This window comes from Tachypleus tridentatus, chromosome 8 (genome assembly GCF_004210375.1).
Source record: "Tachypleus tridentatus isolate NWPU-2018 chromosome 8, ASM421037v1, whole genome shotgun sequence".
In the NCBI taxonomy this organism is placed as follows: domain Eukaryota; kingdom Metazoa; phylum Arthropoda; class Merostomata; order Xiphosura; family Limulidae; genus Tachypleus; species Tachypleus tridentatus.
The window spans coordinates 139,336,223-139,364,069 of NC_134832.1; positions in this window are offsets into that span (position 1 = coordinate 139,336,223).

Here is a 27,847-nt window from a genome sequence, read left to right on the forward strand (position 1 = left end):
ACGCAGCTGACATTTTAAGTTTTTTCGTCTAGTCCTTGAAAAAAATCAGTCTTTTGTTACAGTGTTTGTAATTGGAGTAGAAATACTTAATAACGTTCTAGCCATTTAACTACGTGTCTAGCTTCTTCTGGCAGGGTGTTAAACAATAATATTTTATTTTTGAAAAACTGAAATATTATTCGTTAACCTTACTTTAACATTTACAAGTACAGAAGCTATTATTTAGGTCAATAACCTTACTTTAACTTCTACGAATACAGAAGTAAATATCTAGGTCAGCAATCTTATTTTAACATTTACAAGTACAGAAGTAAATATTTAGGTCAATAACCTTACTTTAACTTTACGAATACAGAAGTAAATATCTAGATCAGCAATCTTATTTTAACATTTACAAGTACAGAAGTAAATATTTAGGTCAATAACCTTACTTTAACTTTTACGGATACAGAAGTAAATATCTAGGTCAGCAATCTTATTTTAACATTTACAAGTACAGAAGTAAATATTTAGGTCAATAACTTTACTTTAACTTTTACGAATACAGAAGTAAATATCTAGGTCAGCAATCTTATTTTAACATTTACAAGTACATAAGTAAATATTTAGTTAAACAGAAATGAGAATAGTTATTATTTCGGTGTAAATTATTTACATCCATCACTATAAAACCATTAGTTTCAAAAATGAGAAAGAAGAAAACGAACGCATTCATACAGTTTTTTAAATTCAAATATCATTGATATAAAACTAGGCCTAGTCGTTTCAGTAATGTTTATAAAATTCTTAATAGGATTAGATATTTAAGAGATGTTTACTCGTCTGATAATCTTGCTGTTTCCAACGGATGGAAGTAAGCAGATAAAGCTATAATTTCTCGTTATCTTTAAAAGTCGAAACCAGTGATGCAAGTTGAAGACCGAATAAAGGAAAAAAAGTGATTCTTCTAAATGAACGCTGCTGATAGACTATTTGGTAATCTGGAAGATTTCAAAGTGTTCGTATGGATTATAAAGCAAAAATCCTATACCAACTTAGTAACAAAGGCACTGCTCAGTTTTACTCGTTTAACTTCGATCAATCAGTATCCTTTCATTTATGTGCAATTTCTGGTCATTATTGGATTTTTAAAAACTTTGAAATAAGGTTCATTACATTCGTTTAGCACGTGGTTCTCAATGCTAGAAAATTAAGTTAATTTCAAATTTGCATGTTCTTGTATGCAACTTTGAAGCCACCTATATGGGGAAAACACATAGGGCATGAAATGTTGAATATATAAATGCAATCTATAAACCTGAAAACTGTTGGAAAGTACAGATGTGTTTAGTTACGTCTTTAGTTCAACTTTATGGTACAATTTAATTAGTTGAAAACTACTGTTTAGTAGCATTCCAATTTATCTGTTTAACAATGTCCATACTATTTAAACAGCTGTAAAAATGTGGTTTATGACACTTATTGAATAAGCACTTTTTATATATTTCAAATTCTTTATTTTTTATGCTAAATGTCCGAATTTCATTGGATAACCATCAAATTTAAGTCTATTTTGTAGAATAGTAAATTTGTGAAGTCCGGATCCGACACGTATATTTTTTATATGTTAATTTAAAACTAATGAAACAGATTAAAAATGACACTACCATGATGACCAATAAAAACCTTCCCCAGTGTTTCTTGGGTAATCTAATACTTCTGAAATAGTTCATACACCTCAGAAGATTTGGATTCTTTTGTATAAATATATCGAGGTAAGTATATTGGTATAATCTAGTTTACTAATTTGATCTTTTAGCACTAAAAAGTTTCTTCTGGTTTTCCTTCAACTTAATTAATTAGTGAGTCTTAACTTCTGTTTTGTTTAAACATTTAATAATTATTTCTTAAACTGCAAACGCTGTTTCAAACAATGAAACTGTGGGATAATATAAAATTAACAAACTCTCGAACAACGAAACTGGAGAATACTTTAAAATTATCTGGTCTTAGAGAATAATTTCACTGCAAGCTCTTTAATCTTCGGATGTTTGGTTAGAAATTTCCAGCGATGTGTTGAAGCAGAGAAGTTGAATAGTGCTCGTAGAACTCCAATTTTCCTTGGAATTAAAAGAAAGAGGATGGATTAGTTCAAGGTTTCGCAGCACGGGTTCTAACAGAGTGCAAAGTTAAGAAAATGAGCAGAGTAGAATGAGAAAAGTTCTGGTGCTGAATTAATGTAGGTGCTTGTACATTACGGTTTCTCGTTACAAATTCAGAGAATACTCGAACTTTCAGTCACAAAACAAGTAATGATAAATATTCCTTAAATATAACAAGATGTAGGGACGGCAGTGCGAAAAAGAATGCAAACAAGGGATGATACAGTTATATGCTCACAATCCTTACACTAATTTCAACATTAAAATTTAATATAAACACTATAAAATGCATACTGACCCTAATATTACTGCAATGCGAAATTATATATTCCCAGCTGTTAGTGTGCAGTTTATTTACCATAATATGATGGTCATATTAGAGTAAGTATCAATGAAGTGTAATTAAAGTCTAGGACTTATGCACAGAAAAATCGAACTGAGGAAAATATATATTGATTATTACAGACTCTTGTTACGAGGTTGGTCGAATTGACCAGCCTCGTAACTATAGTATACTCATGCACTTTACAATGTAGCTTTAGGTTTTAATATTGAAAGTCATTTAGGAATGATCAGTTTACAGCTGTATTATCCCTATTGAATCGTTTGTGTTCTTTTTGGTACTGTCATCTTTAAGTAATTTTACATTTATAATATTTTATATAACATGTCATTACCTTACCTGTGACAATTGTTGTAAAATTTCCAACTTCACGAGGTTTTCAACTACATTTCTACACAGAGGTATACATTTGAAAAACGTTTCAGTTGGATTACTTGAAGTATAACTATATCGTACTATAAAAGCTAACTAATCTGTATGGTGTGGAGTCTACGATAATTAATAAATGCTTTGTTTCAGGAGCTTCAAAAATTCATCATAAATTGTGGATTACAAACATGAAGATCTTCAATTGTCTAAACTTTCGTACTTGTTCACATGATCAGACGTATGAGGATAAAAAATTCAACCGTAAAATGAGCCAAATTCTTCGTTTTTACCACGAAATCCAATATCTATTTCCAATAGAAATGTGATAATTGTGACAACTAGAGCGTTGTAAAACACACCTCTAGTACCATCTCACATGTTCAAATAGCTCTTTTTTCTGTGGTGCATCCGAAAGTTTATATTGTTAAAAATCGGGTTTCTATAACGAAGAAACAAACAAAGAAACCCGTTCAACATGACAGCTTTTTTTAGATCGTTAAATCCTCTTGAGAAAGTATTATTTTCTTTGAACATAATGTCAAAAAACACATTATTAGTATGGACTCAATGCATGGGCCTCTTACCTTCTCTCGGTTTACCATTGGCTTTTTCTCTAAAAAGAGCGGAATTACTAAAGCAGACTATGATCAAATGTCTGTACAATTTATTGACACATTTGACCATTAACATTAATACACTTAGTCTGACATGAACTATATGGTATTGGATTATGACAGTCGTTGAACCTTCAGCATTAATGCATGCTGTTACAGTCTGTGACTGACCTGATTCCGTCATTCTCAGAAATCATAAAACCTGTGAGCAAAAATTTATTACTTCTTCAACTTTGACCTTTCCTGTAAAACACAGCCACGTACCTTTTATGATATTTACATTTGGACACATTGTCTCAACATCTTAACGAACATTTGTTTATTTTTTTAAGAACAATGCTACTCGATGAACTATATGTACTCTTCTCACCACTGGTATCGAATCCAGGATTTTAGCGTTGTAAGCCTTCACGCTTGCCGCTGTGCTAAGGCCTCGATGACGAATACGCATAATGCTACCAATACAATTACGTGAATTCAACAGAAACGAGATAAATCTTTATATTAATTTAATTTGATAGGTTTATTAGAATAATTTATTGATCGTCCTAATTTATAGTCAATAATTAAACGTTTCGACGCGTAGTTGATTTGCAAGGGCAACATATTACTCCACTGTGAAACGCATCAAGCAATGTGATATTGTCTTCGCAGGTAATGAAGTGCCTCTCGTAATTGCTCAGACCTCAGTCACTTGATTCCACTGAAGAAAACACATTCTAAACTCAGGCTTTCTAGGAGCTTATGACATTTATTTTGTTTTATAGGAGAAAGGTAAATCTAGCTTTAAACATCATTAGTAGAGACATAAGCAGGAAATGGAGGCAGAAACAATCTATTACTGACTGAATCAATACAGTGTTACCGTTTAAGTAAATACCAGGTCTAGTGATTTATTTCATTTCAGAAAGTGTAGAATTCGTCAGTTTGTATTACCGCAATAAGATATAGAAAAAAGTCGTTGTTATTGTTAGAAAATGAAGGACAAACACGAACTGTTTATTTTGAAAAAAAAAGTTACACACTGCACTGTGCTTTATGCTTACCACGTGTATCAAAACACTGATTTTTTTAGCATTATAAACCCTTAAACTTCCATCTCAGCTGGTGGTGTATTACGGAAATTGTAATGATAATACAGGCCAGCAAATTTAAACTTCATAAAAGTTGTTTTGGTTTTGATAACGAACTTTTCATGATTCAGCTACGGAAATTTCGAAAATATTATTTATTTTTTCTATCGTCTAAAATTATTTTACAAATCGTGAAGGAAAAAACACTATAACTTAGATCAAATTATTATTTCGTTTATCATAATGAACATTTTTTATTATTATATTTGAGTTCTAGAACTAACGATGAGACTCTCACGTCGCGATTGGTATAGAGAAATCTATAACCAGTGGTTGTCAACATATTAAGCATATTAAAATGTAACCCGATTTTAATAAAAATGATACAATTATGTAAAAGTCCATATTACTTTTTTCTGTAAAATCTGTATGTGATGTAGAAACGTAGATAACATTCCTGTATTCAGCATGTCGAAACTACTGCAGAACATGTAAAGATTTCAAGACAATAAAACCATCACAGGTCTGCGTGATTTTAGAAGTTCATTAAGTGTTATAAATTACATTTAACAACAATGGAACAATGAAAAAAATTCACAATGGGCTGTTGTTACATTAAATGTAACAAACTACTTATGTCAGCTAATCGTGTTTTATTGATTTGTAGTTTGTGTGATATTGGATGAAAGTTAGGCTTATAATAATTTGAAACTTTCTTCATTTGCCTTTTACGGGTTACCAGTAAGAATTGTTATTGGTTTTAAATTAAACACAATGATGCACAATTGGCTATCTGTGCTATGCACACCACGAGTATGGAAACCCGAATTCTATTCTAACGTTTTAAGTCTACAGACATGCCGCTGTGCTATTGGGAAGGTCACCAGTAGGAAGGGAGCAGCATTTTTACCGCACATCCCACTTGTTGAGCTCTGGTATCACACGAAGGGCCTCATCGGCAGCTGGATGTTTGGTCAAAATGTCATTATACTCTTCTTAGTAGCAACTCTTGAAAGTTCAGTAAAATAAATTATAAATTATTCTTGTCCATGGTGTTGCTATTTCATTAAAAACAGAGTAGCTAATTATCACTGATTGTCACCCCAGTAGTTTAGCGACAAGGCAGAAAACTTAAAACGCTAGATACTAGGTTTCGATACCCGTGATGGGCACAGGACAGATTGACCAGCTGTGTGATTAAAAAACAAACAATTGATTTTAAGTGACCAAAAAAGTAAGAAGGAGAGTAGGCAAGGAATTATTAGTTAGAACTATTTGTATTAAATAACAAGATATTTATTTCAACATACGTACGTTGAAATGACCATACATTACCTAATAATTTATAGTGTTTATCCTAACCTGAAACAGAATAGAATAGTCTAAAACTGGTTCACAAGCTCATAGGTGTATTTTGTAATTTATATAAGTCTTCATAGTACAGGATTTTACGAAACTAACTGTAATTTTCAGTCGGCTCAGGTTGATATATTCAATAGAATTACAACGCTAAAAACCTGGTTTCGATATCCGTGATGGGCAGAGAACAGATAGGCCGTTGTGTAATTTTCTGCTTAAACACGCACAAACAAGTATATTCAAAATTAGTTTTATGACAAAATATTAAATGCCAGTTTTTTGTTTAGGGCGAGTAGGTTTGGTAGAGTGTAGAAGTTTATCTGAGCAAAAATTATATTCCGTGAAGAGTTGAATTATAATGTTATTTCAGAATAAAGGGAAATATAACAATTTTAAAGAACTACATCACTTTAAATCTAGACCAACGATACCAGAGAATTCATGGAATGAAACTGAATCAGTTGCATATTCAATCAATGAGCAAAATACAAAAAACAACAAAAAATTTCGGTCTGCAGCGTTCTGTAGAAAATAAAGTTCAGTAATTCACCAAAATAACATTGGGGTACTTTTTTAAAATACACGTTAACAAATGTAGTCAGTCTCTGCGTCGTTGGGACGGTGTACGTGAGTGTAATTATACTCGTAAGTCAACTGAATCGGGTGATTAGTAAAGGTACCGTTGCTGCGCACCGAACAATGTCGCTTTCCTTTGGCGTCTGTGAGCCTCAAGCCTTAATCACGTGGTGAGATGTTACCTCAGAAACATTAACTATTACCGATTGACATGTTTATTCTTACCAATTCTGTTATATTTATTTCTCGCTTTCATAGTTAACAAGAAGAACAAAAACAAACATTCAAGGACCCGTTAACTTTACCTAATTTCGTAAGTATTTTAGAAGTACGTTATTATTTATTATTCTAAAAATACCCAAAGAAATTGAGTAATTTCTTGAAAAAAGATATTACATTTTTAAAACAACATAATAAAAACATACGTCACCTACACCTTTGTGCACAGAAAGGCTTCGTATAATTTTAAAGAGTGTTTTCATGACGATAACCATCTTTCAAGTGGCACAGCGGCAAGTCTGAAGGTTTATAACACTAAAAATCAGGGTTTGATACCTATGGCGGGCGCAGAAAAGATTGCGTAGGTTTTACAACACCAAACAAACAACAAAATAACTGATACTATTGACAACAGTAGACTTTCGTAGATGATTACATACAGGTAAGAAGTGCTCATGTTAGATAGGTCAGTAGTGTTCAACTTACAGTATAACTTACGTAGATGATTATACACAAGTTAGTAGTGTTCAAATCTTTTGCTCATTAGAACTGTTTACCTTTTATTGTCTTCTTTCAAACTAGCTTTAGTTTGCCTAGTCTTAGGTCAAAATAATTCTAGATTGCAGTCTCCTTTTGAGAAACATTTTATGAAGTAAACCCGTCAATTATTCTGTTAGAATAGGTAAAACAACGCGAAAACCCCTGAATTGAGAATTATTGTATAAACCATTCAGACTCCTATCACAACGTTTATATAGACCCAAGAGTTATTCGTCGTGATCTTTATATAGGACTGTCAGTTTCATTTTAGAACATTTTAAAATTATCTAATAATCTCTTTTAAGAACAATTATATGATAGATAGTTCCATGAAGTATCCGCTTTAGAAATAAATACAATGAACCCAATTTTAGTATCTTCTCAGGCTAGATACATGAAGACGTACTGGTCTACAGTTAGAATTATATTTGATATTCTAACAGTAGTATTATATTTGAAAATGTTATTGTCCTATGAAAATACTAAGGCTGCATTAATAATATTGTCTTATCCATAAAGTTATATATTTTAACATCGTGCCCGGCATGGCCGAGCGCGTTAGGCGTGCGACTCGTAATTTGAGGGTCGCGGGTTCGAATCCCGGTCGCACCAAATATGCTCGCCCTTTCAGCCGTGGGGGCGTTATAATGTGACGGTCAATCCCACTATTCGTTGGTAAAAGAGAAGCCCACGAGTTGGCTATGGGTGGTGATGACTAGCTGCCTTCCCTCTAGTCTTACACTGCAAAATTAGGGACGGCTAAGGTTTCTCCTTCTGGTTGTGCGGTAGGCTAACAATCTACTCACTTAAAAAAACAGCCTGTTAATGAATCCGTAAGCGATTGCGGCCGTATGTTCCTTCATGGAATCGAGAGGCATAATAATAATAATTTTAACATCCTTGATTTTGTTTAGGATAATTACAAAGAATTAACCGTTTTATTGCAAATACATGTTTACAAAATAATAACCTGTCAAAATAAATGGTTTACAATTAACAAAGCCTCGCCAGAAAAGTTAGTCACATCAACAATAACTCACCAGAGCAATTAAGTAGGTGTAACAATACCTTTTCAGAACTCAATTTTGATTGGTTAATTGACGTTTCAAAAATATTTTGTCCATTTACGTGCGATTTGTTTAAACATGCGCAGTAGGACGACATATTCTGAGATTTGTATATGTAAGAGCTTTATCACAAGCTATTTCAGGTAGTAACTATTTTTTTTTATTTATTTATTGACTGTGTTTAACTTGCACAATAAACTCTTCGATAACAAGAGTGTCTCGTTACATAAATATTGTGGTTGTGGGTGAAGTTCTGCCAATGAGTAGATTGGATATTTTAATCTTTTTTTTTAGTTTAATGGCATTTATAATAATCTAAGAGTGGAATTTGTACGCTGTTTGTATTTTTTTTGTTTAAATGTGTTTTCATAATATTAAGACGACACCTGTATGAGTTTCCACACAAATGAATTAATGAAATAAGAGCAACGTTTAAGATAATATTTATAAAAGAAATGGTCCCCAGTCCCATATTTTTTAAAAACTATTTATTGTGCACTGTTAAACGTTGGGCCCGGCATGGCCAGGTGGTTAGGGCGTTAGGGCGCTGAACTAATAATATGAGGGTTGCGAGTTCGAATCCCCGTCGCACCAAACTTACTCGCCCTTTCAGCATTAGGGGCGTTATAATGTGACGGTCAATCCCACTATTCGTTGGTAAAAGAGAAGCCCACGAGTTGGCGGTGGGTGGTGATGACTAGCTGCCTTCCCTCTAGTCTTACACTGCTAAATTATGGACGGCTAGCGCAGATAACCCTCGTGTAGCTTTGCGCGAAATAAAAAGAACCCAAAAACATTGGTTTTATTTATTAATACATCTGCGTGTTTTAAAAATGTCGTTCCTTTATTCTTCTGATTATCCATGTTCTTAGCCTAGCTAAGTCTTCTGTGATGGAGTTTGGTGTTGAAGAGTTTCGGTATTTTATATTTAGTTCACCTGTTATAGCACCTTTTTTGACATGAAACAGATGATATCAGGCAAAGTGAATATTGTTATTTTAATTTTTCTAACGTAAATATCGGATTCATTATTGTGAACAGAAATGTTCTTAAATTACTATTATAGTAATATTATAGTACTATTATAGTACTCGTTAAATAAACTGGCTTACTGCTGTAATTGGGCCCGGCATAGCCAAGCTTGTTAAGGCGGGCGACTCGTAATCTGAGGGTTGCGGGTTCGCATCCCGGTGGCGCCAAACATGCTCGCCCTTTCAGCCGTGGGGGCGTTATAATGTGACGGTCAATCCCACTATTCGTTGGTAAAAGAGTAGCCCAAGAGTTGGTGGTGGGTGGTGATGACTAGCTGCCTACCCTCTAGTCTTACACTGCTAAATTAGGGACGGCTAGCACAGATAGCCCTCGAGTAGCTTTGTGCGAAATTCCAAAACAAACTTCTGTAATTGTATTGCTTTTCCCAGTATGCTTAGAATGGTAATATATAAAAAGGGAAAGGTTCCATTTTGACTAAACCAGTTGTCATGAAAAACCGGAATGACAAAGAGAAGGACAAACGAAAAAAAACCAAAAACTGAAATTGGTGACGATGAAAAGAATTGTTAAAAGTAATTTAATTAATTCTGTAGATATTATAAAACATTTGATTTTAGAAATATCATATTTTAAATAATATCAAAACGTGACCGAGATACAATATGCCAAGCTTACAATGCTTGGACAAGCTATATGAAGCTTAATATACCATGCTAATTATTACAATTAAAGTACGTATTTAACATCATTGAAATGGTTATCGTAACACAATAGCAATAAAGGTAACAGAAGCCACAACTAATGTACAATAACGACTCGATGGTCATTTTATCAATGATGTAAAAAATATGACAGAAAATATAAATAAAAGTGAATAGATTGTAGTGTCCAATAGTGTGTTGTGTGTGAGCTTTGAACGTGATATTACGCCAGGTTTTCACGCTGCCATCCAATCTAAGAATATATTATTGTTAAATGTTGTTCCAAGTGTCGTATGTTACTCTTCGTGAGACAACCAAGTTGTATAGTTGGTTTTTACACAAGTCTAAACAACCCTAATAATATATCTATTGGTATTTTGTGCAGGCGAAGCATAAGTTGTGAGTATTAAATTGGCATTTATACTTCGACGTATCTTTCACAAGCTTGCTGTATGAGTGAAATCATTATCATGTTAGAACAGTGGCGGGACCAGGATATTTTCGTTGGGGGGGGGGCTCAGGTAAACTGTGGAGGGGCTTCTCAAAATGCCATCAATATGAAGTATAGATGGTAAATTATAATAATGTAAATACCAAGGTACATTTCAGAAAGGTGTGTTATTTTGAACTGCGTTTTCAATTCAGTTTTCATTGGAAACTCATACTCTGATTAATAATTTATTATTACAAATTAGAAATAATCTGTTTATGAAAATATGCGTATATGTAAAAGAGGAAGCTCACCTAAGTTCCACTCAGTTGACCTTCACAGAAAGACTGGTTTCTTCATAAGTTTACATAATTCATACAGGCCAAACTGTGACTGTGATATTGTTCTTATTATCATAAGTGTGACAAACACCTGTTACAATAATGTAACTACTACATTACATTATATTAGGCACTTCTAAACAGCCCGATGACAATTTCAAAATTCATTCTAGAATTGTTTAGAAATATTAATTGGTCAGTTAACATGTAAGGTTATTATCTAATCATGAGTATAACATTAACTGGATTGTAAGTCACAATTTTAAGTGTGTGCCACAATCATCAGTACAATTTTGGATGGCTGATACACAATGCAAAATGATCTCACAGAGGACACAACACCAGCAAAATCTTCATAGTTTTGACCTATACACAATACACTTATACATGCATGCTATGTTTTACATTTCAATAAAAGATAAATGAAATTAATGGATAAATACCTGTGAAACCTCTGGTTTATCAAGTAAAATCCCTGATGATCTGTTGTAACTTGAAGTCAACGTGGTTGTCTAATCTTCGTCAAAGCTCAAAATAGAATGGAATTACACAAGGAGCGACAATACAGTGCATGAGTCTCAGTGCATTCAGTACGTTGCTGTGGGACGCATGACACATACTTCCGTTTTAATGAAGACGTTGAGTTCTACAGATCTATGTCTCTTTGATGTTAATTGTTAAGCAACAACGACAATTGTGTTTTCTATATTTTATGAATATATGTAGGTAACAATATTGGGGAGCTATAGGGGCTTGGCTCATTTTGGGGGGGATCAAGCCACTCCAAGCCCCCCCTCCCCCTTGGCGCCGCCACTGTGTTAGAAGTTGTCTTGGTAAGCCATGTTCACTGGGGAAGTGCACGATGGTTCAGAATGTGCCTGTACTGTCAGCAGTCAGGGAACCATCAATTTTACGTAAATCACCGACACCGTTGATGAGATGTAGCCCCAATTTGCACTGTAATAACGTTCCCTCAGCTGTACAATAAGCTCTCGTTGGTTTTTACTAAGCTGTTCAAACTCAGATCTATTTGCACAAACCACAAATCTTCAGTTTTGTTTATTCTACTGTCTGTTGTATAATATCTTTGTTTAATCCACTGTCTGTTGTATAATGTATTTGTTTAATACACTGCCTCTTGCATAATATCTTTGTTTATTTCCCTGTCCATTGCATAATATATTTGTTTAATCCACTATCTCGTATATAATATCCTTGTTTAATACAATGTCTCTTGTATAATGTATTTGTTTAATACACTGCCTCTTGTATAATATCTTTGTTTAATACACTATCTCGTGTATAATATCCTTGTTTAATCCACTATCTCGTGTATAATATCTTTTTTTAATCCACTATCTCGTGTATAATATCCTTGTTTAATACTCTGCCTCTTGTATAATATCTTTTTTTAATACACTGTCTCTTGTATAATATATTTGTTTGTTTCGCTGTCTCTTGTATAATATCTTTGTTTGTTTCGCTGTCTCTTGTATAATATCTTTGTTTGTTTCGCTGTCTCTTGTATAATATCTTTGTTTATACCACCATCTCTTGTATAATATAATTCAACTTGGTTACCTCTTTTCCTTGTGGTTTTTGAACAGTTCCACATTCGTGCCAATGTGTACTTATTGTTCTTGTTCTAACATTTTTCTCTGTATTGCCAGCAAGGTTGTTGGTAATATGTGTATTCGACTTTCGTATATCTCGTAAAGTACATAGCCTGAGATGCTTTACACCACTTTCAGAGAGTTCCACTTTCATTATTTTTATTATTAAAACTTTCACGTTCGTTACACCCTATTCAGGGTCTTGCATGTGGTTCCCACTGAAACAACAAACGAAAAATATTATTCCCACGCAATATAAATGCAATGTTGTAGTCCTGGAAGCCACAACTGAATCAAGCCACTAACACTAGATATCGAATGTCTGTCTTTTCTTTTATAGGCTTTATGCTTATGTGGCAGTTTCTGATGATAACCAATCACGTGGTAATTACTAACACATAACTGCCTCCCAATTCGTTTCATTTTCATGTGATAAGTGTTGTATTATTTCCCTTTTCATTCGATACCGTCATCGTATCAATCATTATGTGTAATATTTAGTGCTATAAAATTAATGATAGAACAGTCATATAAGATATTATAGATAGGCCATACCATAAAAAAAAGTCTGAACTTTTAGAAGTTGAGGACCCGTAGTATTTATAGTTTTATTTAGTTTCCTTGCGTTGCTAATCGTTTAATTAATCGTTATATCTTACAAATAAATATCATGTATTCATTTCAAGCGATTTATTGTAACTTTAAACTTCTACGTATGAAGTGTTTAGCACTGGACACACTTTTATTTATGGTTGATACGAATAAATAAAATTAATCTACGAAAAAAATGGAACCTAAAAATATTACACAAGTGTTTAACACCTAAACGTCTTTGAAAAGAGATCCGTATGTCTGAAATGATTGTGTACCAGATCAGACCTCACAAAACTGGTTTATAAGTAACAAGTAACGCAAGGTACACATCAAACGAAATTTGATTTTCACATTCTATATTTACATTTAGCGCTGAGCTACAGTGCCGAACAGAGAAATACACGATAACATGTTATCTTTATCCGTATTCCGTTGGTTTTTGAAAATTAAATCACCCTAACTTCTGATTCATGCTTAAAGGCTTGGTAACCTCAAGTAAGAAACAGGGAAACATATAACACATGTAAACTTGTTTACTTATTTTATTTGTTCTGTCTTTTATTCATGCTACACGATGCTCATTTGATTAATATCCTGTGTTAAAAATGTTTAAAATTTCACCAGTTCATTTTAGAAATGAACTGTGTTATTTAAACTGTGTTATTCTGTCAATTAAATAATGTATGACGTACTTCATACAATCTTCAAGACTACAAAAACGTCATAACGCATTTTCAACATTGTCATAATAAATACACTGCTGGCCATAATCTTAAGGCCAATGAACATAAAGAAAAAAATATGCATTTTGCGTTGTTAGAGTCAACCACTTATTTGAGTAGAGCTTCGAAAGATGAAAATAAGAAAAGGGAAAATAAAAATTAAACTTTTTTAGCATTAAAAGGGAAAAATGTGAACATTATGAAATTGACCTAAATCCGGGTTTCTATAGCCTAGGTGGGCACAATACCGACAGCCCAATGCGTAGCTGAATGCATATTAACAAGCAAACAAACTGATCGCGGTAGACCAACAGTAAACTTAGGATCTTTTAGTGTTAAGAATCGAGTATTGTTACTGTGAGCCCGGAACAGGTGGCTCTTTATGCAACTTTGCACTGAAATGAAATAAAGAAAATAATTCAACGTTTCTTCACGTGCTACGTGTGGGAAGGGTCTCGTGTTCGCTTCCCAGTCGCGGGAAACGTTTGTAAACGTTAAAATATATATACGTGTATATGTTTATTTGTCTTGGTGGTAAATGTTCGTTCGTTAGATGGAGGGGTAAAAATATGGAAACAAATAGAGTGACCGAAATGAATGCAAGTAATTTATAAATCACATTCTAAACATAAGAGGAAAAACGCCAAATACCTACAGGTGTTACTTTAAGGTACCGAGTGTTGAGAATAACAGACGCGACGCAATAAAGAGGTGAGTCACTGAAAACATTTTTTTAGACTTTATTAACGGCTGTATATTCCTTGGTATAATAGGTGTAAGATATCCCAATATATACAGTAAAATATTGGCTACTGGGTTGTGAGTATTTCACGGCAGACATAAAAACATTTCTCATAGAACTGTCTCTTGTTGGGACAGCGGTAAATCTTCAGATTTACGATGCTAAAATCAGGGGTTCGATTCCACTCGATGAACTCAGCAGATAGTCCAATGTGGCTTTTCTATAAGAAAACACACACACACACACTCATAGAACATAGTAGAAATAAATAATAATTATATTACGTCATTCTTTGATAGATTGTTTAGGCAGAGTATTCATGATGAAACTTTGTAGAATGGACGACAACTGCCTGTTTAGAAGACACAAGTGCAGAGGACGACGTTTCCAAAGTCTTCCGCCTTTCGTCTTCAGGTCAATGTGTGTGTATGGTGTTGTTGGTTTAGAATAAAAGAACATAAAGGTAGTACAAGACTCATGAGAATACAGATTTCAGCTATTGCAGAGCACGTCACGTTAAGTGGACACAGAATAAACTGAGAGATAGCTAGAATTATCGACACAGACAAATTCTGAAATACAAGAAAAATCAAAGAATCATTTTATATTAACACTATTATACCTTCACTAAAAAGAGATTCTGGATTAGAAGTGAGTAACCTGTGGCTACCATTGATTGAATTTACAGGAAATCTGTCCTCCAATTAGAAACAGTGATAATGCAACCAATCACAACACGCTCTCCATAACCCACCAGAACACTATAAAATACCGACAACACCTACACACACTTTTTGCCGCCTCTGACTCACTCGGCGTTCTCACTCAATATTTCCATACTGCTCCACCTCACTTCATTGCCTCAAACGAGCCAGATTAAAATGCAGGAAAACCCCCACGCACAGATAAATAATCTTCCATGAGGGGGGACCAAGAGGACGAACAAAATTCCTTAGACTTCTCTCTCTCTAAACTAAACCCCTGCCTAGGTTTCGTTTCGACACACACTGTGTATAATAGATTATTTGTTTTGGAATTTCGCACAAAGCTACTCGAGGGCTATCTGTGCTAGCCGTCCCTAATTTAGCAGTGTAAGACTAGAGGGAAGGCAGCTAGTTCTCACCACTCACCGCCAACTCTTGGGCTACTCTTTTACCAACGAATAGTGGGATTGACCGTCACATTATACACCCCTACGGCTGGGAGGGCGAGCATGTTTAGCGCGACGCGGGCGCGAACCCGCGACCCTCGGATTACGAGTCGCACGACTTACGCGCTTGCCCATGCATGTATAATAGAACTAATTTTTACTGAAAGCTTGCTAAGTTATAAAGTCAGTGAAATCGTCAAACCTGTATTTGTACAATTAAATAAAATAATTTTTTTCACTTTTTTACAATATGAGGTCTTTTAAGCAACTGAGTATTGACTCCTTTTCATCAGCATGGTCTTACTAACATTTTTATTTATATTATTATATATATGGTTTGCCGCCTTCGACTCACTTGGCATTCACACTTGACATTTTCATACTGTCCCACCGCACTTCATTGTCTCAACCAAACCAAATTAAAATGCAGGAAATCCCCCCTATGTACAGATAAATAATCTTCCATGAGTGTGGTCGAATAGGGACTGCAACGTCCCTGTTGGGGAAAGAATTCGTCAGAGTTCTCTCTCTTTAAACACGGTTCATTCGTTTCGTTTCGTTTCGTTACACACACACACACACACTGACCCGAAGGTGAAAGGCAGAAAACTTTCGAAACGTCGTCCTTTACACTTGTGTCTCCACAACGTGCAATTGCAGTCCATTCCACAATCTTTCATCAATATTTTTTTTACACAAAATATCCTTTTTTATTTCCGTTAAGTTTGTTGTAAGATTTGGAGACAATGGAAATGATACGTACAAAGTTTTCTAAGATATGCTGAGTTGAAGACCAAGAAGTGTTTCCAGTTTCATCTCTTCAGTTAATGAGACCTTGAGGGGATTGGGGAATTTATTTTTCTCTGGTGTAGGAAATGAAGCTGAAAAATGATCCTGAATATAGAACAATTCCTAAGCCTGACGAAGCGTGAACTAATCTAATTTGTTTGGTTTGTTTGGCTCAACACGAAATATTTTCCACGTGACTAACTTGTAGTCTTTCCTGTCTAAAGACTGCTGAATTTGATCGAAAACTTGGCGTACGTGTTTCTTTCTATAACATTTTTTTGGATTTATGTGTTACTTTATCCGCGTAAAGAAACTAGCCAATCGTTGCGCACGATATTTTAAATTGTCATGGTTTAGTATCTACACTTCTTGTTTGATATTTATACGTTTTGTTTGACATTTACGCTTACCATTCAAAATGTACACAAATTATTTAGCATCTACCTTATTTATCTTAATAACTACACTTTCTTGTTCAACATGTTTACAACACTAAAATCAGGGGTTCGATTCCCCTTTGTGGGCTCAGAAGATAGACCGATGTGGCTTTGCTATAAGAAAACACATTCACTGTTCAACATGTACCTTGTTGTTTGACAACTACACTTCATAGTTAACACTTACACGTCTTGTTTAACATTAAGTGGCCCGGTATGGCCAAGCGTGTTAAGTCGTGCGACTCGTAATCTGAGGGTTGCGGGTTCGCATCCCCGTCGCGCCAAACATGCTCGCCCTCCCATCTGTGGGGGCGTTATAATGTTTCGATCAATCACACTATTCGTTGGTAAAAGAGTAGCCCAAGAGTTGGCGGTGGGTGGTGATGACTAGTTGCCTTCCCTCTAGTCTTACACTGCTAAATTAGGGATGGCTAGTAGAGATAGCCCTCGAGTAGCTTTGTGCGAAATTCAACAAAACAAACAAACAAACAAAATTTAACATTAAGAAAGCACGTAGCAAAACTTATAATTTTTGGTGTTTTACTGAAATTACAAGTAGGTGTTTTGGTCTTAAAGCAGTAATTCTTTTACAACACAGCGATAAACTGTTGTGAATGGTCAGTTGAAATCAAATGTGACGCGTGTAAATGATTTTATGCAGATGACTCTTGGAAAGATATTAACACTGGTCAATGGACACTTTGATGGAACTAAACATTTGATATGTGGAACAAAATTAAAATTCTACGAACTGCAACTGATATTAACAGAACGTGTGTGTTTTCACACAGAAAGCCACATTATGTTATCTCCTGAATCCACCGAGAGGAATCGAACCCTCTGATTTTAGTGTTGTAAATCCGTAGACTTACCGCTGTACTAGCGGTGGACATCTAACAGAAATAAGTCGCAAAAGCTATACTGGTAAAAACGTAAAAACCTTTGGCTTTCTCTTTACCTGTATTAATTATAATTCATATATTCTACTCCACTGTTTTATATTCGTTTTGTGTTTTTATATTTTTCGTTAAACTGGTGTTGCCATCTATGTAAAATATTTATAATATAAAACTTCCACTACAAAGAAGAACAGTTATGATTTGAATATGTAATTTTTAAAACTATATACTGCCAGAAGATGGCGTATTGTTATCAGCTAACAAAATGTTGAATTTGTTTTTGTTTTGAATTTCGCGCAAAACCACTCGAGGGCTATCTGCGCTAGCCGTCCCTAATTTAGCAGTGTAAGACTAGAGGGAAGGCAGATAGTTATCACCACCCACTGCCAACTCTTGGGCTACTATTATACCAAATAATAGTAGGATTGAACGTCACATTATAATACCCCTATGGCTGAAAGGGCGAGTTGGTGATGATTGGTTGCCCTCCCTCTAGTTTAACACTGCTAAATTAGGGACGGTTAGATAACTCTCGTGTAGCTTTGCGCGAAATTCAAAAAAACAAATAAATACTTCTATACGAAAGCTAGTTATCAAGTTGCATCGTCATTTTTCCATTTTCAAAATAATTCATCTATTGTCATAACAAAAAGCTTTCCACAAATTGTAAATATCTAATAACATTCGAACGTGGAAAGTTTCCAAACAGTTTTAAATATAAGACACAAAACATTTCCTGGCGTTATATTGGTAAATTACTTACTACATTTTGTGATGTGTGTAAACTACTTTCTTATGTTGTATGGATTATTATTTTTATAATTATGCCTCTCGATTCCATGAAGAAACATGGGGCCGCAATCGCTTACGGATTCATTATCAGGCTGGTTTTATAAGTGAGTAAATTGTTAGCCTACCGCACAACCCCCAACCAGGAGGAGAAACCTTAGCGGCCCCTAATTTTGTAGTGTAAGACTAGAGGGAAGGCAGATAGTCATCACCACCCACCGCCAACTCTTGGGCTACTCTTTTACCAACGAATAATGGGATTGACCGTAACTTTATAACGCGCCGACGGCTGAAAGGGAGAGCATGTTTAGCGCGACGCGGATGCGAACCCGCGACCCTCAGATTACGAGTCGAACGCTTTACGCGCTCGGCCATGCCGGGCACCTTGTTGTATGGATAAACTACTTTATTATGTTGTGTGGATAAGCTGATATATTATGTTGTATGGATAAACTACTTTACTATGTTGTGTGGATAAACTACTTTACTATGTTGTGTGGATAAACTACTTTACTATGTTGTGTGGATAAGCTACCTTATTATGTTGTATGGATAAACTACTTTACTATGTTGTGTGGATAAACTACTTTACTATGTTGTGTGGATAAACTACTTTACTATGTTGTGTGGATAAGCTACCTTATTATGTTGTATGGATAAACTACTTTACTATGTTGTGTGGATAAACTACTTTACTATGTTGTGTGGATAAACTACTTTACTATGTTGTGTGGATAAACTACCTTATTATGTTGTGTGGATAAACTACTTTACTATGTTGTGTAGATAAACTACTTTATTATGTTGTATGGATAAACTACTTTACTATGTTGTGTGGATAATCTACTTTACTATGTTGTGTGGATAAACTACTTTATTATGTTGTATGGATAAACTACTTTACTATGTTGTGTAGATAAACTACTTTATTATGTTGTATGGATAAACTACTTTACTATGTTGTGTGGATAATCTACTTTACTATGTTGTGTGGATAAACTACTTTATTATGTTGTATGGATAAACTACTTTACTATGTTGTGTGGATAAACTACTTTACTATGTTGTGTGGATAAACTACTTTATTATGTTGTGTGGATAATCTACTTTACTATGTTGTGTGGATAATCTACTTTATTATGTTGTGTGGATAAACTACTTTATTATGTTGTATGGATAAACTACTTTACTATGTTGTGTGGATAAACTACTTTACTATGTTGTGTGGATAAACTACTTTATTATGTTGTATGGATAAACTACTTTATTATGTTGTATGGATAAACTACTTTACTAGGTTGTGTGGATAAACTACTTTACTATGTTGTGTGGATAAACTACTTTATTATGTTGTGTGGATAAACTACTTTACTATGTTGTATGGATAAACTACTTTATTATGTTGTATGGATAAACTACTTTATTATGTTGTGTGGATAAGCTACCTTATTATGTTGTATAGATTAACTACCTTATTATGTTGTATGGATAAACTACTTTACTATGTTGTGTGGATAAACTACCTTATTATGTTGTATGGATAAACTACTTTACAATGTTGTGTGGATAAACTACTTTACTATGTTGTGTGGATAAACTACTTTATTATGTTGTATGGATAAACTACCTTATTATGTTGTATGGATAAACTATTTCATTTTGATTAACTGCTTATATACAACAGATTAATAAAAATTAGTTTGTCATATCGATACCTATTGAATTATTGTGTGATACATAACTTGTTTATTTGTTCATTGTTGTTTAATGCTGTACGAATCCTTAACTACTATTCCAGGACGTTAAACTCCTGATTTGATGTTATAACACAATCCTATAAATTTAAATTTCATGAAAGCTGGTTCAGTGATAATAATGGACTTCCGATATTTTAGCTACATAGATTTCGAAAATAATATTTTTTAATCACCCAGTGAGTTTTTCCAGGTTGGGAAAGAATAGAAACATTCTTGTTTAGATCAAATTTTTATTTCGATTACGATAATGAACGTTCTTTTATTATTATATTTGGGTTCTAAAACTATCGCTAACATTCTTAGATCGCGATAGGCCTAGAGAAATCAATAGCGCATGATTGTCAACATGTTTAGCATAACAAAATGTGACCTGATTTCAATGAAAATGATTCACTTATGTAAAAGCACACGTGACGTTTTGTGAAACATCTGTACGTGATGGAGAAAAATGAATGTTTTTGGATTCATCGTATGTGAATCAGTTTAGAAAATGTAAAATGTCAGAACTATAAAACCATCTTAGAGCTGTTTTATTTAAAATAATAATATTCAGTGTCAAAACTTTGGGACATAAAAAAAACCCAATCAAACAAAAAATAAAAACCATCTGTGTGCATAACAAATAAATTTGTTATTTTTCCAAATAAAAACAGCAGTGTACAACACTTTACCCTGTTTTTATTTGATTTTTAGGTGAAAATTATTGTCACCTCAATTGTACGGCGAATTCATTTCAGTGCCTACCACCATTCGATAAATAACGTTTGTCTCCTCTATTGATGTTTATTATATATATATATATATATATATATATTTAACGTTCCCTGTGATCTTTACTGAGGTAGGTTGCTGAGTTTGTTTGTTTGTTTTGGAATTTCGCACAAAGCTACTCGAGGGCTACCTGTGCTAGCAGTGTAAGACGAGAGGGAAGGCAGCTAGTCATCACCACCCACCGCCAACTCTTGGGCTACTCTTTTACCAACGAATAGTGGGATTGACCGTCACATTATACACCCTCACGGCTGGGAGGGCGAGCATGTTTAGCGCGACGCGGGCACGAACCCGCGACCCTCGGATTACGAGTCGCACGCCTTACGCGCTTGGCCATGCCGCCCGGGTTGCTGAGCTCCAAGTAACGAAACCGTTTTCATTACTGTCAATAAAGCATGAGAAATGCAAATTTCTTGACAAACAACGGGTGAACTTTTATGAAACTGAAGAAAAAGCATAACAAAATCAAACGCAAAAAAAATCACTTTTAGTATTAAACGTAAAATTATGGACGGTAAAATATTTAATTTTTTATTATATTTCACACAAACACAAAAAAAAACACGAGAAAATTAGACGATTTCACATAAGTGACAGGTCACGAAGAACTTAACTGTTCAAATTATTCCAGAAATTTCGGTTGTCTTTCATTTTCACTTTGTCTACAATGACCTGTGGCTAGAGGGTACTTGACTCGCAGTCTGAGGGTCGCGTATTAGAATTCTCGGCAAACCGAACAAGCTCGCCGTTTCATCTGAGAAGACGTTGTAATGTTACGATCAATCTCACTATTTGTTGGTAAAATAGTAGCCCAAGAGTTAGCGGTAGGTGGTGAGTTGCATTCCTTTTAACTTATCACTAATAAATTAGGAATGGCTAATGTAGACATCCTCGTGCAGCTTTGCGCGAAATTTGAAACAGACTAAAACACTTTTTACTCTGATTTTACTGACTGGCCTTCGTTGTTGAAGTAATTATACAAAATATAACATTTGACATGTTGCCACAAAATTCATTAGTGTCCTAAAACGGCAAAATGGAATTGTTTGAAGAGTTACATGTCCTGCATACACACACTACACACTATTAAACAAATGTATACTGTTCTTTTTTTCTTACGGTAAGACAAATTAGGAGAAAGCGGTAAGTTAGTGATGGTTTTACTTCTGGTTATTTTGATTGATATATTTTTTCACCATTCATTATGGCCAAGCGCGTTAAGGTGTTCGACTCGTAATCCGAGGGTCGTGGGTTCGAATCCTGGTGGCACCAAACATGCTCGCCCTTTCAGCCGTGGGAGCGTTATAATGTCACGGTCAATCCCACTATTCGTTGGTAAAAGAGTAGCCCAAGAGTTGGCGGTGGGTGGTGATGACTAGCTGCCTTCCCTCTAGTCTTACACTGCTAAATTAGGGACGGCGAACGCAGATAGCCCTCGAGTAGCTTTGCGGGAAATTAAAAAACAAACCATTCATTACAGTTTTGAATATTATCTATTTGGATCGAATCAAACTTACACTTTCTCAGAACACCAACAAACTAGACAATTTGGACAGGTCATATATGTTTAATCTAAAAATGTACAGATCTCTGTTGTTTTTTTTTTGCTTTAAGTATTTGAAACTCGAACCCCCCCAGTGGCACAGCGATATATCTGCGGACTAACAACGCTATAATCCAGGTTTCGATACCCGTGGTGGGCAGAGCACAGATAGCCCATTGTGTAGTTTTACGCTTAATTACAAACAATCTGATACTGAACTACCAGTATACTTTTGTATATTCACTGGATGAAGTACCACATTGTTGGAAGGTGAAGTAAGAACTCGTTTGTAACAAATGATATGAAGTTTTGCTTCTATTTGTTTTCTTCATATAACTGACATTAACAGTGCAATAAAAATACATAAAGTTACCAACTGTAAAGAAAGACATGTGATTTTCAAGATTTCTATCGATATGAAATTAAATGGCGGTTACCCGCCATGACGTTCCTCGCACTATACTTTGTCAATGTGTTAAGTTGCGCTGATTTGGTAGTTTAAAAAAATTAAATGTGATAATAGATGGCGTTCGCCTCCTCCGGAATGACTTTCCTAATGTCATCCCGTGTCACTGTGTCAAGTGGTTTGCTGACCAATAAAGTGTGGAAACGTAAAAGTAACAGATACACACACATATATTGACGTTTATTTAAGTCTGATTTATTTCAAAACTAACTTCTAAACAACATTTTCACTCAGGACATTAACACGTCATCATAGTATGGATTTTTTATCTTTTGGACTTACCGTTAATTCAACGCCCCGAATTTTTTTTTTTTTTTTAGTGTAGGTGTCCATTTTATGACAAGATTCAAGTCAGAAGTAGCTCGATGAAGAAATAGTTAATTACATGTAATGTACTTTATGGCACTTTTCCAACGTAATATGCATAAGAGTTCCTTTTATTAATAAATCGTTTTTTATCCTACAAGGTGAAATTCTCCCATAAATATAAAAGCATTAAAGAAAAACAATATAATAACCTTTATTATCATCTCTTAAGTAGAGGAATAAACTAAGGAAGCGGAATATAAAACATTTGCAAAACATTTTTTGGGAAACTTACTAAGTTTCCTCTCTGTAAATAAAATATTTGAAATACTTTTGGCAATATATTACTTGTTTCAACTTTGGACTGTTTTAACGAGTTAATAAGTTTGAAGTATTTTACGCAAAAACTTTGCAACTAATAGTTTTGATAACTTTAACATTTATCCCATTATTTTTATGCGAAATAAAAATATTTAGAGCATTTAAAATAAAATGAAACACCAGGCATGTCTATCAATGTTCTTCGAGGAATTAGAGTTAACTTTGACTTAAAAGCCCCCTGCTAGTACAGCGGTAAGTCTTCGATTCCCCTAGGAAGGCTTAGCAGATTGCCCGATCTGGGTTTATTATAAGAAAAACACACTTGCCTTAAAAAGTATGCGTGTGTGTGCGTTTCTTTAATAAAACCACATCGGCTATCTGTTGTGCCAACCGAGAACTTTAAAAAAGTAAATCAAGCATTACCTAAAATGGAAAGGTTTAGAAACAAATGAAAATATTCATTAGGCTTAGTTACATTTCGAAAAGAAATTATTGGGAAACTTGAGCATTTGAAACGTTTCCCGATGAGAAAGTCCATTTCGATATAAATCATTGATTGTTGACTCGATACATTTTATTTTAGAGTGTTTTAGAATGGTCTTTAACGACACGGCAATGAAGATTATTATTCAACTATTCTTGGTCTTTCCAGCAGTGGACAGAAAGAAACCAGATCTCTGGTTTCACCACTTCATAGGAGCTGACAGAAGCGAAAAGAATTAAAGTAATTGATGGCAGAACGTCATACGTGCGTCACAGCCTTAGTGATTACATCAACAACCAAGGGAACCAATCCTGACTTCCAGGACCGAGGAGCTACTGGATTGGTTACAAAGTTACAGTACATCTGATTTATTGCTGTCGTATTTGAAGTAGCGTATATAATTTGGACTAACACGCATGGGTCATTACATCATTACATGGTAGTTCCGTACTAGAAATTTGAAAAGCAATTATTTATAGAAGCAGAGTATATTATAAGAATAAGTAATTACCGAATAATAGCTTAACTAGAGAAAGCCTTTCAGGAAATATGATTAATTTACCCTATATGAATATATGATGCAAAGCTGGACAGCTTGTCATGTAATGTATATAACTGATACCACACGCTATGTATAAACTCACTACCACACGGAAGTGCTATACAGTTTAGTCTTAAAAAAAGCACACACATACTATGAAGGAAAAGTGGTTAATAATTACCTACATTTGCTTTCAGAGATAAAAGTTATGATACTTCTAAAATACTAACAAATTGTTTGAAAACAGATGTTTGAAAACAGTGATGTTGCAAAAGGTAGTATTTATAGATTTTAGTTTAAAAGTATTTTACTTGAATAATATTTCATAAAGAACCAAAGCTCCTTTCATTCATGTGAAGCTGTCTTTTGTAAAACATGCTTTTGTTTCATTGTAAAAATGCAATGTCGTGCATATTGGTCTTATACACAGCACTACGTAAAGGGGATTAGGATATCACGACTATTCGTTTTTACAAAAGCGAAATTGGTGTGTATTATGCAAACAAATAAGCGCAAACCCGAACACACCTTTCTAAACATCGAGGAAAATTGTTTGTTTTGAATTTCGCGCAAAGGTATCTATAATTTAGCAGTATAAAACTACAGGAAAGGCAGCTAATCATCACCACCCACCACCAGTTTTTGGGTTACTCTTTTACTAACGAACAGGTGGATTGACTGTTACATTATAACGCCCCCACGGCTCTAAAAGCGAGCATGTTTGGTGTGACAGGGATTCAAACCCGCGATCCTTAGGTTACAAGTCGAGCACCCTAAACACCTGACCATGCCCGGCCCAATGAAAATTGATTTGAAACATCTGAACATCTATTAACTTCACTCTAGCCATGAACTAAATTTTAATTTTTTAAAAAAATTAAGTGTTTAAAATCTACTGGAGTCGCAATTTATTACTTGTTTTCAGTAGAGCAATTTATGCGAAAGAATTTTTCAAGATACTTTCATCTTAAAAATTGGACGAGTTTGCTATTCGTTTTTGTCAACTTGAGTTTCACGTTTATGGATTATAAACCACTTTTTAGACTTTCAGATAAGGAATCAGCTCTCGCTGAGATAGTTACGATATATATTTTTTATTACATAAAACTGCATCCCTTTCAAATCGAAAATATCAAAATTCAGATTCGTCGTATTCAACTGCCTGCGAAAAGTGATTTTGTTGGTAATAAACCTTACTGCCAGCGACATCTAGATGTTTGGTGTTTGTTGAGTTTCCCATTTATGTCAGGTTTTCCTTTTTCTTACACAAGAACACCCGGAGTCCCAACAAAGCATTGTAGAAGGGTCGGTAGTTTGAAATGTATCGTTTTATAGCCAGAATAGGGAAGAAGGTGTCATGTTCTACTTTTTATCCCAATAAATCACTTGAACATGTTCTATTATACAGATATACATCAGATTTAATGATTAAGCCAGTCTATGTATTATTCAGAAAATAGGTGCATTTTTTATATTTGAAATATCAAAGAGATAAGAACTTATTTTTCGAATTTATCAAATAAACAGGAATTTCTATAGAGATGTAAATAGTGTAGAATAAAGCTGAATACGCCAAGAGTCTGCCGATTCTTATAGAATATATTGTCAAATCTGTCGGATTATACTTGATAATTTATATAGTCAAAGAAATACATGTTTATTAATATTATTTCATTTTATGCATTTAAAAATATATTTTATAGCTGTTTATTTGGCTGGTAACAAATCTAAATTTGTTAGTTGAAAATGTAACGAAAGTATTTTTCTTATCTGGACATAAGAACCAAAACTGAATCTCAGTCTCAACTATTCATATTCGAATTATTAAATTACACCATAACACCAGGATGAAATTATTAATAACTTCTTATCAAAGGTGAAGTAACTATAGGTATATATAAGGACTAAAAGCAACTTAATAATTATTGACCTGGGCTGATACTGTTTGTCTGGTTCTTCTCAGTTATGGCAAGAACAGAATTGGTTATCTCAAGCTAGTGTTGCTGCGTGGTAGAAAATTACTGTTCGCTGTCATACAACTTAGTCGAATCTGCTGTTATCATTTCAACCCCTTGTTGACTGAATGAATTTCGAGATTTTGGAGTCGAAACAAATCCTCACTGTGTATATGTCATGCGTCTTTCCAAGGCAACATTTAGAAACTGCTTCTTATGCAACAGCTCGCTGCTAAGCCTTCTTGTAGACTTCAAAGCCTTTGAGACACAAAATGAACGTGGTACATAGAGAACCATAAGAAGCGCTGTAATTTAAGAAATGGATTTCTGAAGTAGATGACGCTCCAAGACGACCGCTGGCGCTTGTTTGATGCCATCGACTTAACGATTTCTTTGCTCTTGAATGAGATACGATGAGGACATTTCCAAGTGTTCTACATCACATATGAACAGCTACACTGTGTAAGCCGCACATTTAAAGCGCACACGAAGAGTTTGGATGCTAATTCGGTAACGTGTCTCATATTGTCTCCAAGATATTTCGTCAGATAAAATACTTTTGATGGTCTCAGCTCAGTAATAATATTTACAAATTTAATTTTGATTTAATTTGTTAGGTGTATTTAGATTAACCGAGACCGATGGAAAAACAAAACAAATTGTTTTGTGGAATTTCGCGCAAAGCTGCAAGAGGGCTATCTGCGTTAGCCGTCCCTAATTTAGCAGTATAAGACTAGAGGGAAGGAAGCTAGTCATCACCACCTATCACCAATTCTTGGGCTACTCTTTTACCAACGAATAGTGGGATAGGCCCTCACGTTATGACGCCCCCATGGCTGGGAGGGTGAGCTTGTCTGGTGCGACCGGGATTCGAACCCGCGACCCTTGGATTATGAGTTCAGCACATTAACTATCTGGCCATGAAAGTCCAAGCTCATTTTATTAAGTCTACAAAATTCAGCATTTCTTTTGCATGTTGGTTGTTAACTTTGAAGCTATTACATTGATGAAAATTTTTATATACATTTTACCTATGTGTGTTCTGTAGTACACAATATATTATTTTCACGTTCTAATTTCACTCTCTGCGCACGTATGTAATAATTTTTTTTACATTCGTTATGCGTTAATATTTTAATTGTACAGTTTTAGTTCTATCTCTTCTTCTTTTTTCTCTCTTTCCATAATAAAACGCCGTCTTC